Source organism: Pseudopodoces humilis, chromosome 6, assembly GCF_049639895.1.
Source record: "Pseudopodoces humilis isolate 2021_Gansu_Grassland_sample_001 chromosome 6, ASM4963989v1, whole genome shotgun sequence".
Taxonomy (NCBI): Eukaryota; Metazoa; Chordata; class Aves; order Passeriformes; family Paridae; genus Pseudopodoces; species Pseudopodoces humilis.
Window position 1 is genome coordinate 54,447,645 of NC_142205.1, and position 17,062 is coordinate 54,464,706.

The 17,062-nt window shown below is 43.0% G+C and overlaps 1 protein-coding gene across 16 annotated transcripts in view; it reads right to left on the minus strand.

Moving 5' to 3' along the window:
* The window catches only part of ADGRL3 (adhesion G protein-coupled receptor L3), a 486,649-nt gene that overhangs the window by 216,532 nt on the left and 253,055 nt on the right, over positions 1-17,062 (minus strand). The window lies entirely within an intron of this gene.

A 17,062-nucleotide genomic window follows, 5' to 3' on the forward strand; every position in this document is an offset into this window, starting at 1 on the left:
ACACACACACACGCACAGAAAATCATTAAAGTTTCTGTCTCTAGAATTTCACATTTAATGAAAGAAAGCGAGGGATAAATCTGGAGAATTCTTGGGTTATATTGATGATCCTCCCTTTGCCGAGAGCACACCCTGGGAAACTCACTGGCAGTGATGGGGGGACCCACAAAAATGCCAGTGTGTCCAGGCGGTGTGGAGAGGGGGAGCAGGGAGCGATGTCCCTCCAGTTCTCCCTACTCCATCCCCAGGGGTGTTGGGAATCAAGTGGATGTGTGGCATGGCTGGAGTTGTTCTACAACAGAAGCAAGGACCTTTATAACTGAGTTTAATCCGTTGCAGGTTAAACAAAACAAATGACTGCACAAGTGAGCAATTAAAGAGCATTCCACAGCCAGCCCTGGAAGAGCCTCGCCATTGATTAATTAGGTTCAAAGGGCCAAGGCTAACCTCACAGTCCCCTGAGAAAGAGACCACTTAGCCCCTTCTAAAACAGAAAAAAAAAAAGGAAATAAAATATCAGCATTCCTATTTAACACAGAAGCATTAGTTAAACAGCTGCTAAAGCAGTGAAACAATTACTTGGGACTGATCTACATTCAGCTGTATTGTTTTATTACATTCAGGAGAAACTTAATTAAGCTGCTGTTACTTAATAAAAGCACTGTTTCTACCATGCAAAGCCCTCAAATTCATCAATGGGGTTTCCCAAGAGAGCACAGCTCCCACTGTTACATTCCTCCTGCCTACATTTGAAGGATAAGAAGATGGAGAATATGTCCATGCACTAATGCTCCTTGGGGTGCTCTAGCTCTGTCTGCCAGCTGTCACCAGGATGGAGAGGACCACAGCCTCTGATACTCTGATACCTGCCCTGTTATCTTAGGAGACCTGCTGGACACCTGAGCAACATGGTCTGCTCCCAAGCACATCATGGGCTAGGTCATGATTGCTTCAGCACTGCCAGGAGGAAGGCACCATCTATCCACTTTACTGCAACATGCAAAAAAGCAACCCGTTCCTGGAAAAAAAAAACAAACAAGCAAACAAACCCAAACATGCTGCTGGCCTTATAGCTGCCCACAGGCATGATCCATGTCCTAGGAAATTCAGAGGGTAAACAGTCTTTCACAGGTACCAAATACCATTAACAGGGTCTGAGCTGGGTAGCAGGAGTGCACAATCAAGGGTACTCCTGTACTAAGAAAATACGTGAAGGGTTTCACCACCTCATGCTACCAGAAAGACTCCCCCAAACCATCCACCCAAAGTCTGCCTGGAATATTAAGGTTTTAAAAGATTGCAAAAGATTTGTAGGAAGAACCGTGCCATACATGTGACCCACACCCATCGACTGTAACTCTGCCCAACTTCTCTACAGGATTATCAGCCACATGCTGCATCATCCTAACCACCCTCTCCCTAAGATGCTTGCTTGTCTTGCCCTTCTCCTGCCCTCACACAAACAGCTCCTCTGCTCTGACTTACCAAAAGATCCAGTTTTGAGGAGAAAAATCTGTCCCCGGCTTTGTACAAGTAATGAAAGCAAGCACTTGAACTGCAAAGAGCCAGACAAAAACACTCACCAGCTGCCCAGACTCTCTGGACTTTCACTGAACTGACTGTGGATGCTCAGACAAACTTTGGTGAGGTAATGGGAAAATTTCTCCCTAGTGAGGCATAAAACCCAAAAAGTGTCCCTTGCTGAGCAGAGGCCATGGCTCGAGCAGCTTTTCAGCACTGGCACCCTGACCAGAAAATGATTTCTGAACACACCGACTCATGCTGTGTTTCCCAGCCAAGGGTAACTTGCCAACTGGCTTTTGGCCCTCCTGAACTCTGTGCTGGGTGCTTGTGACCCTGAAGTTGCTACTGGATGTTCTGACACATCCAATTCCACATGTGCCCTATTGACATTTGTATTTCTAAAGCTCTCTTTTCTTTCCAGGAGACAAAGGCCTGGGTGCAGAGGTGACAGCCACGCACCAGAAGCAATTCCCCCAGCCACATGACACTGGGGCCCCTGCATCGGCTCAGCAACTCACAGCAAGCAGCTGGTAACAATGCCATGACACCTCCCAGACTCTAAAATCACAAAAAGCTCTGAAGTCTGCACGCAGTCAGGACCATTAGTGGCAAGCACACTGGTCTGATGATGCTTGCAGCTACTTTGTCTCTGCTCTCTGAAGTAATTCACTGCCACAGATTCCATCCTGTGGATCTGAAAGAACTGGATTTAAATCCACGGACGGCTGTGAAGACTTAGCTCCCAGCCTGTAGCAGAGCACCCTTATGTTGGTGAAGTCCAAACCTCTTCTCCTTTCAGGGGGCTCTGCTTTTTCTGAATGGTGACTTAAAATCCTGCAGTACTTAGGCAGTTCATACTGCAGCCTGGCTGTAACAAGGGGCAGCGGGGAACAGACCTCAGGTGCTCAGGTACAGTCAGGGGTGAGGACATCTCAACTCACCTTTGGGGTCAACAGAGCTCTCCATATATTCACTACTGCTAACCCTGATTGCAGTAAAATAACAGGTGAGTGACTGCATTTTATTCTCTTTGTTAGTGTAAACAAGAATTGCTTGTTAAGACACAAGTGGCATCCAAATTGTTCCTTCTTTTTCTCAGTGCATCTATCAAAAGTTAATTCTCTTCCAAATGTTGAGAAGATGAGGCTTTTCCTCATCTGTGCTTTTGGCAGACTTTATCTTACTCCAGGCTTTTTGAAGTGTCATGTATAAATAGCCAATGCCCCTCATTGTACTGAAATAGCCAGTACAGACATATGGACAGGGCTGAGAAAGTTCAGTGTGAACAGACTGACAGACAAACCCTAAAACATTGACTAACTAGGAAATTTCTTCTGTCCCAAGCAGTCTCATCCTACGTGTCACTCCCTGCAACCATGCAGCCTGGGAAAAAAGACGCTTTGGTTTTCCACCTAATGGCTACCCACCTGCTACTGCCAGGGGCTGGGGCTTGATCCTCCGCCTTTACAAATGCTCTGACAACTCTCTCAAAACACCAGTGAGCCTCATCTCACTCACTTCGACACGACTGAGCAAATAAATAATGCTATTTATGCACTGCGCACCATTTGTCAACCCATTTGTCATTTCTGATCTTTCATTGCTCATGCAGTAAAACTATGTGGGATTTTATTCAAACCTCCCTTGCAGGTGTGATGAATGCTTTATTTATACAGCAGCACTTCATCTCGTGGAACTGTGGCTATGCATATACAAGCCTTTAAGTCCCTGTGTGGTGTAAGTAGAAGGTGTAAAGACAGATGACAAGAGGCAGCGCCATAATTAAAGCCACAGGGGGAATCATGGATGGCTCAGCTAAAACTGGGCCATGCGTGCCAGAGAAAACACAACACTTCAGCTGAAGCATTCACTCTCCATCATCAGGCAAGGGGAAAAACATGCACTAGTTCTCAAAGACCTTCTTAAAGGTCAGCATGACAATGTCTATCAAGGCCCAGCTTATCAGAGCACCCGCAACATCAGCAACTGCTCTGCCTAGGGAGCAAATCAACTCCCATTGACTCCCCCTGCCAGAGTTCCCATCCAGGACCAAAAAACCTGGAAGGAAACACTCCTACAAATAACCAGTTATCAGCCTTGAATAAATTCCCTTGGGTGGTGTCTTCTAGTGGCCAAAAGCTCAGAGAGGAAGTGGCGAAGGAGCCCCTTCTGATATTTTTGTTGTGAGGCACAGCGACCTAATGGGGGACAGACATCTCTGTTCTTCCGCACCTCTGGAAGCGTGACACTGACCTCCCTGCAAAATCTTTTAAGAGCCACAGAAGAAAAAACTTTTATATATACACACACATACTACTTTTATAACTATTTACTGGCCCGGGAAATCTGCTGCCCAAGCCTCCTGAGATGTACAGGGTCTCTTCTGGAAGTAAAGCTCTGTTACAATGAAGGGCATCAGAACCTCTGCCTGGTTTCTGCTTTGCATCAAAGTCACCACAGTACGGCTTGACTTGCGCTCACTCATGCCATGGAGCACACCAAATGCTCCCCTGGCTCACAGGAGGCCCTTCCTAAACATTTGACACAAGTAGGGCTGCAGTAAAAAGAGTAAAGGGTCAGCCATGAACTGATGTCTTTGTTTTGTGGGAGGAACTTCCTTGGCAATTTTTACCGTGCAAGCAGAATCTAATCAGCTCCAGAATCATCTTCCTGGCAGCTCCTGGTTGCTTCAGATAAAGCTGCAACATCTATCATCAATTCTCATATTTTTGTGGGTGTGGGGTAAAGAAAAGGTGAAAGAAACAGCTATGGACCAATTTCAGGTACCTTGATATCAAACCACTCCTTCCTCCACTTTCTTTTTAAATTTCAAGGGGCGGGTGGGATTCATACAAAACTGTTTAAATAGGCATCAGACTCATGTTTATTGCCTAAGCAATAGAAGATTAGAATTGACAAATGGAGAGGTTTTTGGAGACACAGATGCTACAATCATTTTAATATAATTTGGATTTCCAAATCAGTAATTACTCTATCACATATTTATAATTTTGTAGATGCTACTAGAAATGCTGATGTCTTTTTCTATGCATAGTAATGAGCAACAACAAGGGCTGTTAATATAAAGCCTGTAATGTTTGTATTCATATGTAAATAGGTTATGTAAACGTTTTAGACATTTTTCACTAAAACACTGAGTTCTAATCTAAGTGGCTCCATTCCTAAACTAGAAAATCGCACTCTGCATAGAAATTGTTTACTAGTCTGTCAGCAAAGCCGCCAAAGCAGTGAGCTGAATTTATAGGGGGATTTTCATCTCCCCATTAGACACAACATCAGAGTAATTGACAACCTATAAATGCCCAGACAGATATGCAGGTTGTTATTCAGAAATTTGCTTGCACGTGATGTCATACATATTCAGCACACATGCGTGCACCTTCGGCATGACACACACACAAGCACACTGTTTTTGAGCACTGAGGAATGCAGTAGTGTTTGATTTAATTAAACTAATTTAGTGAAGCTGATACAAACCCTGGTTAAGAGCAATAGAATCAGTTTAGTTTCTACCTGCTCCTAATTGACTTATGATCAAACTAAGGTACATTAAAACACCAATGAGTGCCTCCAAGCAAGAGTAAATTATGCAAATTTAAACCCACAACCTTAGTTAATTCCAAGTGATGCTAGGGATGGAAGAGAAAAAGAAAAAAAAATAAGAAATAAGTGGACTAAAACACTCCAGGGGAAACACAGGATTGTTACCATTTTCCCCCCCCTGCTTTCCCTCAATTTGTCCCAGCTGCATTTGTGCCAGCTGGTGGGTGGGGAACTTGGAGGAGTAGCCCTTGGGGTGTACACAGGTCATTTGTAACTCAGCTGGAGCACGGATACACCACCACAATACTGTCCTTTAAAGGACCTGCTGTGCCTACCAAAGCAAACCCCTGGGCCTCTCTCCTCTTTGAACACCATACTGCTAATTTGCATTAACTTCAGTGATACCTGCTCTCAACTCCATAATGCAGAGGGGATCACACCTTGAGCCTTTTTCCTTGGTGTCTCTAACAAACCATATCCAGCCTCATCCTTTTCTCCTCTTGATTGTATATACCTGCAAAGATGACTTAGTGCCAGTAAAGGCTTTGGAAAGACAGTTCAGAGATTCCCAAGGCTCCAGTACAGCACATGAGTAACTCCTGTTTGTAGGGGAGACAATAGATGTCTTCTTTTCATCAGCAAAAATGAAATGGAAATGACAGCTAGGATGCAAACATCCTGCTGTTGCTGCAGCAATTCTCAGCATCTTCTACCATCTAGGGATAGTATTTTCAAGATCAGTTTAGTCCTTTGCTTTTGATGAGGCTGTGACACTGCCAGGGGCAGCTGCTGGTGTTTTGACCTTGCTCTCTTCTGCCTTCCCTGCTCCTCCTTCATCCCCACGTTCCCTTTGTTCCACTTTGAAGCACTCTTACAGCACTCGTGGAATGGTATTAACAATGAACTAGCCAAAGTATATTTACATCTCGTGCAATCACAGCTTTGCTCATCCTGCCCTCTTAACCACTGCCTTCAAGCAAGGCAAAGTAACATCAGTCATGCCACAAAACAACAGGGAGAGAAAAGCTCAGCATCCATACCCAAGCACTTGAATTATTGTCATTTCCCTGGTGAGCCACAGTGGTGTGGGATGACCTGTGACAAACAAGGCAGTTTCCAGTGGAAATTGGGGGCGGAGGAAGGCAGATGGCTCTACAGGAAAAGCATAATAATTTCTCCAGGCTACAGGCGTAGACTCTATTACGCCCCTGACAAGAACAGTTACTCACATGAGTAAAATTAAGAGGACTACAGACTAGGTGAGTAAATCCATGCCTGCTTTGTTTCCAAGGACAGAATTTCATCCTGGTAAGACTCTGTTTGTACAGTGGAGTAGCAATATCGATTTCAGCAGTTACTGCAGTCCCCCAGCGCAGGAACACTGAAGTAAATCAAACCCTCTGTGGTTTTGCCCCTGTGATCACCTTTGTGCTAAGGGGTATTGGGATGCCCAGTGCTAAGAAACTGGGTCATAGGCTGCTTTAGATTTTTGTTCCCATTCCTCTTGGAGGTGATAAATGGTCAGCACCTTCTAGTGATGATGTAAGTGCTAAAACATGGCTGCACTTAAGGAAAACATGGAAGAGAAAGTAATTTTGCCTCCCCACCTGGAACTTGTTACATCAAGTGAAATAGCAGACGAACAAAGCAAAATGAGAGCTCTTTGTTCCTGTTGGGGAACCTTCATCTATAAATTTTAGGAGGAAAAAGTAAAAAATGGGCCACATGGCACATTTGCTCAGCAGCACTGGTGGTCTGACATCACTGTGTCACTTAAATATAGCTGTACACCGATCAAATCTGATCAGATTTCTCATTACATAACCTGTTCCAACAAGGACAACTATTTTTACTAAATCAGTCCAGTGATCCCACTGGGGGGTCAAACTTCCCCCTTGGTTTTAAAACACCATCCCCAACCTTCTGAGTTCACAGTCTAGCTTGCAGACTCTGCAATAGCCTTGATGCTCAAAATGATGCTCTGAAATCAGGAAAGCATCCAGGACCTTTGTGCCATTTTGTGCCTTGCTGAAGGAGTCAATCTCTGTCCAAGGTCTGCACAGGGAACAAAGGCAGAAAATCATTTTAACTCTGTTAGAAACATCACAAACGATGATGAATCTGGTTTATTATTCGTGTTTAATAAAAACAATCCTTGCCTCATCAAAACCTCTTTTTGGCATAGCCATATTCAAACTAAACCTATGCAACAACCTTGTGAAGTACATGAGGCTGGTAAGAGAGGACTTGTTGCTGGCAGAGCTTTCTTCATCCTCTCTGTAAACCCAGGCAAAACAAATTATTTACCAATAGTTCTGTGCTGAAATTAGGAGTCCTAGTGGTATGGTACAACTTCTTCCTACGCTGTTAGCCAACTGTGTTGGCAAAACATCTAGTACAGACCAGCCTGCAGATCTGAGTCCACTGGTGTTTTCAAAGGATTCTGCCTCATGTCAGGAAAATCCTATTCAGACTTAGATCCCTGTGGTGCCAATATATCCTTAAACATCTGCTCCTAAGACTCTCCCTCCGCATTACTTCACAGCATAATTACAAAGGCACAAAGCTGGAGTATCCCTCACCACCCCACTCCAAATCCTCTCTCACACTGCCTGTCTCTTCCCATATTTCTCTCCATTTCAGGCAAATCCCGATTACAGCAACACAAAGGGAATTGGACAACTTTGTTCAGATGCAGCCTGAACAGACTGAGCATTTGTATTCATCAAGGCCTCTGCTTTACTTTTTAAATTTTGTTTTTTATGTTAAACAAGGAACTAGGAAGTTTGTAAATATTTCACCAATTAAAAAAAAAGAAATTACAGTGCACAAGATACTAAGAAACTCCATTCTCTCCCTTTTACAGATATTGCTGCTACGCTTTCTTGCATAAGTGGTTCTGCTCTAATATATGTTTAGGTCCCTGCTGAGTGATCCTAAATCCACCTGGCTGTGGGTGGAAGAAAAAACGAACAAAAACTGAACAAGGAAAAGGTTCCTAATTTCATAACATGATTCAGAGGGCTGCAAGGAACATTTGTCTTGTCAACTCATCTGTTTAATCAAAGAATTTTAATCAAACTGTAGTTCCAGAAACCACAGGTTAATGTGGACAAAAGATAAGAATAATTAAAGCACTCAAATAATCTGTAGCTCGTCTGTCATCAGCTCCTATGTACGTTGGAGGTTTGAGATACTTTCATCTCGCATATTTAGTGAGCTGGATCCTTAGCAGGACTCAGTAAATAAAGGTCCCATGGAACAATTGCTGATCCCTGATGAATGCAGAGCTATTACCTCCAAAGACTGAGCTATTCCACTCTCCATGTTTCTTCAGACACACATGCATCCACAGGAACAACCACTGTATTGTTCCTTATCAATGCGGTTAAACACAAAGAGTTGTCACAGCCAAATATTTTTGAGGCACTGTTTTTCCTTGGAAAATGATGAACTGTAGAATCAAAACGCTGTGTGGGAACATGTTGATTCACATTGCCATTTAGGAAAAAACCCTCCAGTTTAAAAAGTGTTTTATGTGCTCTTATTAAAATTAATTACATAGCTTTGAAAAGAAAAATATTCTGATTCAACAAACATTTCTTTCAGTAGAAAGTCAGTCTTCTGGACAATTTACAAATGTTTGATCTTGTGTTGATTCAGAATTGTTTTACACAGTCACTGCAATGGCAGAAATTCCTGTAGCAGTTCTCAGCAAAAGCCAAGTAATGTATTCCTCTTTCACCATCTTCCAGGCTATCTCAAATTGATGTGAGATCACAATATCATTCTTCAGAATCTGTGTCTGAATGTTTTTAAGAGTTACTACACAGCCACTGATCTTCACCAACTCACTGGCCAGCCAGAGCCCTTCCTCAGGTCTGGACACTTACAGAATTTCAGAAGACTGGCTGAGTAGATACATGGGCATTAAAATGCAAAAACAAATGCACATGAGACACTGATTGAACTGCAGCCTAGGAGGAAAAAAGCCAGAGACAACCCAAACCTTTTGCAAGCAGCAGGCTCATGAGAAAAGAAAGGAGTTTCAGGCTGGTCCAACTGCATTGTAATGCCTTCTAAGATTAGCAGTTTGCACACTGTTTCTGAGGTGTACCCTGCTCCTGCTGCTGCCTGTCGGCATTGCTGACCTCCATTCGGCTGCTTTTTGAGGGAAGCCTCTGACTGGGGCACAGCACTTGAATTCCACAGGGCTGAGGGGAATTAAATATTTGTCTGACAGCAGAGGGGGAAGAAGAAGGAAAAAAAAAAAAAAAAAAAAAAAAAAGTGAGCCAAAGGAGCTCCTTCCTACTCTGCAAAGAACTTATAGATGCTTACCAGGATGAGGGAGGATAGAGAGATTCAGGACATTGTTTATGGTGTAAGAGAGGCTCCTTGTGAAGGAGCCTGCAGGAAAATCTATGAGGAATGGTAAAACAGAGTTGGTGAGCATGAAATTGTAGATGATGTCTCTACAAACAAAATGAAAGTCTAAGTGTTGGTACCCAAGAGGTATTTCCCCAAGACTGTTAAAGAAGGTTTGGAAAACGGAGAAGTGGCCACTGGAAAGGTGAGAAAATTATCAAGGCCAGTTTTCCTACAGTGTTAAAAGCAATAATTGTACTGGCAGAAGATCGAAGTCTACACGTCTCAGTAATTCAGGAGTCCAGGAGGACCAAAAAAAGCAAATCAACGAGGTACCTCCTTAGGGATGTTGGAAGGCTGCAGCAGGCCCAGGAAAATAAGGAAATCTTCATTAATCTGCCCAAAACTGCACTCATAATCAAGAGGACAGACATTTTAGCTTATGCCTCCAAACATGAAAACTATGAATCAGTCGTGAAAGCAAAGCGTAAGTATAGACAGACTGCAGACTTTTTAAGAATAAGGGTTACAACTGTTTGGTTACAAAGGTAGTAATTCTACATTTTTGTCTGTAGTTTATCCTTCAGTCATTCTTGTGAAATGGAAATGTGCTGCCAGGACCAATTTATTATCTAACACATTACAACAGCTACTGCTGTTCATTAGGAGATGCTACAGCAGTGTTTACTCAAACATTCAATAAGAGCAATTTCACTTCCCACCTTAGAGTGTTTGTTCAGGTACACACTGATATTGATGCTAGCAGGCATCAAGTTAAAAATCACACATTAGAAATGTAAGCTTCCACCTGTTTTACCCTTGTGTTTTATCACTGCAGATCAGATAAATCAAAGCAGTGATTTTTTTTTTTTTTCCTTTCTTCTGCTTTTAAGCATATTCTACTGTACGTTGTTTTTACTTGGGTCAGGAGATGGCTATATAATACAGTAGACATTTGCTTTTGCAGACTTGGGAAGGAATTTAATCAGTACATGAATAAGGCTTAAAGAAACAGAAAGCTTCCTAATGCAAATGCAGCTGTGACTGATAAGAAGGACAATGGACAGAAATCCTTGACTTGATTAACTTAGTGACCTAGAAAGAGGGATGTGTCTCATTCCAGCAGGGCAGAACAGAGAAACACTCATTAACTGTTCCTTTTGGCTGAAAGGATCCGCAGCACTCACTTCCGCACCCAAAGGAGCCATTCACCAGAAACTTGGACACACTAGGGAAGCCTTTCTTTCAGTTTCTGGCTGTACAAAGTCGAACAGGGGTACAGACTTCACATAAATAAGTGTCTTTCTCTCTCCCCCTCTCCCTCTCTCGCTCCCTGCTTTGGCTTTTCAGATGGTTCAGCTGGTCCTAAACCACATACAGTAAGAAAGATTATTTCAAAAGGACTTGATTCACTTTGATGTGTTGTTTTGTTTTAATGGGATGACTTTTCTAAAGACAGGCAAAAACTCCTGAATATTTCATATCTGCACACACACTGTGTACATCTGCCTGGTAATTGTATAGAAAAGAGGAGAACTCAATGAGGCTAATCTTCCTAAGACCTTTAATAATACTCCAGATATATCTTACACCTTTCAAAACCCTGTGGACAGCAGCTAATTAAATCTCTCAACACTGTTCTGGTACAGATGGGTTAAGAGTAGTTATCTCTGTTTTGCAGGTGGAAGGAGAGAAACAACATGACAGGCTACAGAATTTAGAAGCTACAGTCATTTCCTCCTCCTGCGCATGGCTCTAGGTGCACACCCCAAAACCCCACAGAGCATCCCAGCTGCACGAGAAAAAGGGGTCACAGACAGCCCTGGGGGAGTTTAGGCACTGAAGGAGAGAGAGAGAGGACATGAACCCAGAACCTGCCTCCTGACCCCAAGGACTCCTGCCACAGAGCAACAATGCTGAACAGCACTGACATTTTTAGGCAGAACAGAAATGGAGCACAGAGGTCTCATAAAGAATCAATTAGATATTGCAACAGAATGCAAAATAAAGGTGGGGGACACTCAGAGAATATCAAATGGAGAGGAGAAAGGCAGGAGCATGTTCTCCTAGGGCTGGCTCACATCCCCACTCCAGCTATCGCTGGCCTGATTGTCATGCAGGAGAATGGGTATCCAGAAGTGTAACAGAGCTGGAAAGGAAGCCAGGTCTTCCTTATCTTGCCACGGTGGTCCCATTCCTCCAAATAACAGAGGTTTGGAAAATTAATTAACATGCTGAAAGAAAGTCTGACCACAAGAGCAGATTTCTAATTAGCTACTGATAGTGCTGACAGGCTGCTTCAGAGTCAAGGCTGACTCTACTGGCCCCACACAGGGTGTGGGCCCTGAGTAAAAAGCAAACAAACCTGGACACTACTTACTCCAGTGATTCGTGGAGATGAGGGCAAAAAGAGCACATTAACGCTGGCTTATGACATGAGGGACTCGCAGCATATGACCAAGGCTCCAAACAGCGCTTCCTAATTAAAACATTCATGCCTTACTGCCTGTATCACCCTATACATCTTTCCTTCACTCATCTCTAAACAACAATGTTCAAAATCGGCACACGGAGTCCTGAGAGCTCACCTAAGCCTCAGCCCTGCTTGGATAATATCACTAAGCAGAGCTCACGCTTGACTAAGGATTGAAGGCAGATGTATTGGGGAAGGCAGTGGCAATGCCAGGACTCTTCAATGGATGGAGCTCTTCCACAACCCTGGACTGGCAGTATGAGAGTTAAATATTTCTGATGATGAAAAGGGCAACAGAGATCTTCAGAAGTGTCACTGCTGTGTCTGATCCCAGAGAGCTAGCTTAGATTTCCACAGCAATTTTAACCTCGCCGCTCCCACCAGCATTGCCTCCCTCTTCCCTCCAAATGTTTCTCCTCATAATGGAAGTCTTCTATTTTGGGGAGTCCAAATTCAGGGTGTCCCCTGAAGCTTAAACATATTTTTTCCAACCATATCCGAATCAGAACAAGATTCGTAAGAAGTGAGGGCACAGCAGCGATTTAACTCGAGCGGGAAACAACAGGAGCCAGGCAACAAAAGGCGACAGGCACTGAGCAGCAGAGAAGCTGGAGACCACCGAACACGGCTCCATGCAGTCTGCACGGCAGGAACATCTCAGCTGCCGGGCACGGCCCCGCACCCAGGGCAGGACAAGGTGTGCGAGGAGCAGCTCTGCAGGGCACAAAGCACACAAAAAGGAGCCAGGAGCCCTTCCGGCACGAATGGGGGGCCAAAAGTGGGATCCTCGGCTGCAGGGGGAAGCGAGAGGTGCCAGCTGCTCCTGCCAGACTCTGAGGCTGGCACACGGTGATTGATGGGGGACATGCGAGGTGCATAAAGGAAAGGAACTGGGAGGAGAAGAACCAGCTAATTTAGCCACAAGCAACTAACAGAGCCAAAATCGTGCTAGGGTCAGGAGCCAGACAAAAATTAGGAGCTTTGACTTGAAAGGAAGATGCTCGGCAAAGAGAAAGACAACCTAGTTTCTTCACAAAAAGTCTGTGGAAATGGAGGCTGCTAGGAAGAACAAAAGGAGCATTTTTTTAGGGGAGGAAGAAAAAAATCTAATCCACAAGGTGTAAGAAGAAAGTAAGCAATGGAGGAAGAAAAAAATCCAATCCACAAGGTGTAAGAAGAAAGTAAGCAATGAAGGAAACCTGATCTAGGAAGGGAGCAGGGAGTAGAGTGCCTGACACGAAGCTGGAAGGATGCATTAGTGGCAAAAGAAAGAGCCAGGAGAGATTTATGAGTTTGGAACAGATCACTTAATTACAGATGGAACAAATAAAGCTTTCACCTAAAATCTACTTTTTAATGCATCTCCCAGATAGTTTGGTGTGTGCCCTGCTGATAAGGAGCTAGTTTAAAAGAAAAGCACAAATCTCTGAGTACCTAAAACCAGCAGTTTGTGGGTCTTATCCTGCTGGGCAGACTCATGTGGCTACAGTCAGCATCTCCAAACCATCAGTGTTTAGGAGGCAGGAGAGGCAGATCAGAGCCTGGGAGGAGCAGAGCTCTAATTCCAGGGAAGCAGCTGGCAAGGGCACATGGAGGAAAACACCCAAACACACTACCAGAAACAGAAGCTACAAAAAGTAGTCTCGACATAGTCACAATTAGGGGCACAGGACAGACCTTATTAGAGGGGGGGGATGTGGAAATAAAGCCCACAAATATAGTCTGAAAGTAAGGGCTGGGGGGGGAGGAAAGCATTAGTGCCCCAAGGAGCACTCAAATTACATTTAATTCAAAGCAAATGACTGCAAAATTGCAGGAACCTCTCTAATCCCATCACTGACACCTTATTTTTCAGCCACTTTATCTATACTTTTTTTAATTTCTTTTTTAGCAGGAAGAGAAAAAAGATTTTTTTTAATTGAATTAATAAAATCCCTTGTTGACTCCAGTCCATGCTGGGTGATAACAAATCCTTTCCAGATGGATTGTAATTTCCATTTAATCTTTTATTCCTCTACCGACCAGCAACCCACAGGGCAGGAGAACTCATTTCTAGACATCCCTGGCTCGGTGCTGTACCACCAGGGCTAACTAACAGCCCTTTAAGTGGCTTCACTCCATTTTGAGACCACATTCAACGTCAGCTTCCTTTAGTACTCACACATAAAGAGTGAATCCTGCCCCAGCCTTCAGTCCTTCATTAAAACCTCTCTTCCCACAAAAGATAATTCAAAAAGATATGAAGAATCTGCTTACTTATAAAGTCTGATTCAAAAGCTGAAAACTTAGATATGAAGAAGCACTGTGTGTTGTACTGTGTTGTATTTACCAACACAAATCATGCTTTTGGTGACATTCAGCATAGTCATGAATGTGTATCTGCATGCCTAAACACTGATTGTGGCTGCTTTCTCCCATATTTTAGAAAACTGTGTTAATAGCATGATCAGAACTTGCAGGAAACGAGTGAGAAGTGCTATCCTTCTAATCATTAAAAAAGACTGGACAATCAAGAGCAGAAAATCCCATTTCAGTGCTGTAGCTCTGTGTGTGCAGTTCATTAATTAATCTCTTTATACATCACAGGATTCCACCGAGCCATTAAGCAGGCTCCAAAATTACGACAGCAGCTCTCTTCCCTCTTTTCTCTCTCTCCCTTGCCCCACACAAGGCAGACACAATGAAGACCTCCATGGGCAGAGTGAGTGAAGGCTCCTCCTAAGCCCATCATGAATAAGGAAGGTGGAAAGAGCAATACAGACAGCAGCTTTTCTCAGCTGTTTTAAACAATATATCCTTTTATCACCACTAATGCTTTCCTGCATCAACTTGAAAGAACAAACTCCTCCCCTGTTCAGTGATAGTTAAGGGATTAAAACAGAATTCCCTCACTGTAAGTGACAATCACACACAATACAAATTCCTCAATCTGAAGTAAACCCAAAGAAAACATTTCTTTAGAAAGAAAGGATGGATGGGAGTTGGAGACACTGAAAATCTCTGTCAAAAAGGAATGTTAAATCCATTCAGCTGTTGAAAACAAAGTAATAACAGTTTATTAATTTACAGGAGAGAACATGAATTTAAACTTTAGCCTATTTTTCCAAGAGCTGCAAAGGGTCTTGGGAGTCCTGAAAGCATAGCCTGGAGACATGACCCCACATCAGTGCAAGGGTTTTCCCAGGCTGCTCATTTTAGGCTCCCCAACACCCCCAAAGGGGAATATTCAGCAAGATGACAGTGAGGGGGCGGGTCTCAAAGGCTGGTGCAAGTAGTTGGGAAAGAGGCATGAAGGCTGTCTTAACCTTTCATTTTGAACAAACTGGCACTTTTCGGTACCTTTTGCTGTTGGGTCAGTACCTCTCAGGGGGCTGCAAAATGGAAAGGAACATCCTGAACCACAAAGCCCACATCAAGGTGCACTTCATTAGGTCTAGTTTTCCATGCAAAAAGAGAAAAAAAACTTCCGTTCAGGCAAGTCCAGAAAAGAAGACATCTCTTTCCACTTGGCATAACCATTCCAGAACAACTCCAGTTCCATTAATTTGCCTATGTTTAACTGCTGTGTGCACGTAAAAGCAAGTAACGGCAGCGCTGAAAGCCACAATGAACTGCTATGGTAAATGACTTTTGACTCCTCTCTTTAGTGGTCACCCAACCCTGCAGTGAGCCAATTAAAATATGTTTATTTTAAGGACTAATAAAGCATAGCCTTGATAAGATAAATCAGATTTATATTCCCTAATTATTTTTCTCCTTTCCTCAGATGGCTTACCTCTGCTTATTAAAACACCATTCCCAAGTACCTACAGCTAGACAGCTAATGATTTTAATGGGAAAAATGTATCAACCACTATTGTCCAAATGTTGATCATGTCTGTATAAAATCGCATTCCTAATAATAGAATTTGATTTTACTGAGCAACATGTACAGTGATATGCTAACACTAAGTTCCTGGCTTCAAGAATAACTTTACTTATCCTGTAGGCATATGTATATAAATGCAGACATCTTTTTCAAAAAACACTTAAAAAATACACACACAAAAAGACAGATAATACAGAAACACACAGGTGAAGCTTCACAGTACAGGCACGAAGGATCCAGTAATTTACACAAATGCTGGGTTTAAGGTGCAGGCAATGAGGCAGCTCCCTTTGACAGAGCATCCAGCTGATTTTCTGAGCAGGAAAGAAATGAGCAGACAGTCATGGACATGAAGCTGGAAGCTGCCTACATTTTCACTGATTCAAAGATGTTTTGGATGGACAGAGATACCTTAGTATTCAAGGTAAGGAAATTGTCAGCTACATGGACTGACATTTGTCTTCTTTTTCATTCAACCACAAAAATAGCTCTTGGAAACAAAACTCAATACACCAATTTTTTTTTAGAAAAATAAAATTAAGAAGATTCAATGGCTATACTCAGTTAAATTAGAATCAAACATAATACTAGGACATTTCTGATGCTAGACATCTGAAAAGAGTGCACCCCAACCAAAACCTACCACAGAGTTCTTAACTGTGGAAAAAAATTCAACACACTCCCTATACTGTATGTTCTTTGCAAAGTAGCTCTCAATTCCCTCTCCTCTTTTGGCTGTCAAAATGAAGAACTGGGAAGCATTTACCCAAAGACTGGCAGAATCTGTCAAAGATTTAGTGGTGTAATTGATAGGAAATCTAGTGTGTTTAGACAGCAGTGACTGACATCAGCCTCTACAACATAGCATGCCAAAATTCTTATGCCATTACAAAACATGTCCAACAAAAAAGGAGTCCAAGTTCTGGCAGCTTGTAATGGCAGCTTGCTTGGATACAACCAAAAGTGGCTTCATCCAAAAGATACAGAACATGGATCTATTCTGTGAAATATTAAAAAAGAGTGTGTGGCCAGTAATATCTAAAAGACACTGAAACAGAGACTGGTAAACAGTGGAGCTATAATGGGAGAGTGGCATCACTGTCACAAAAAGGAAATGGAAAGTATCATGTTCTCCAGATGGAAAAAACCCCGAGGAGCTGGATTTAATAACAGTATAACTACCTACAAAGCTTTCCAACTCCAATGACTGCCAGATCATTAGTATTCTTGACTCAGACTGATAGTGAAGAGAAAACTGGAAGCTGTG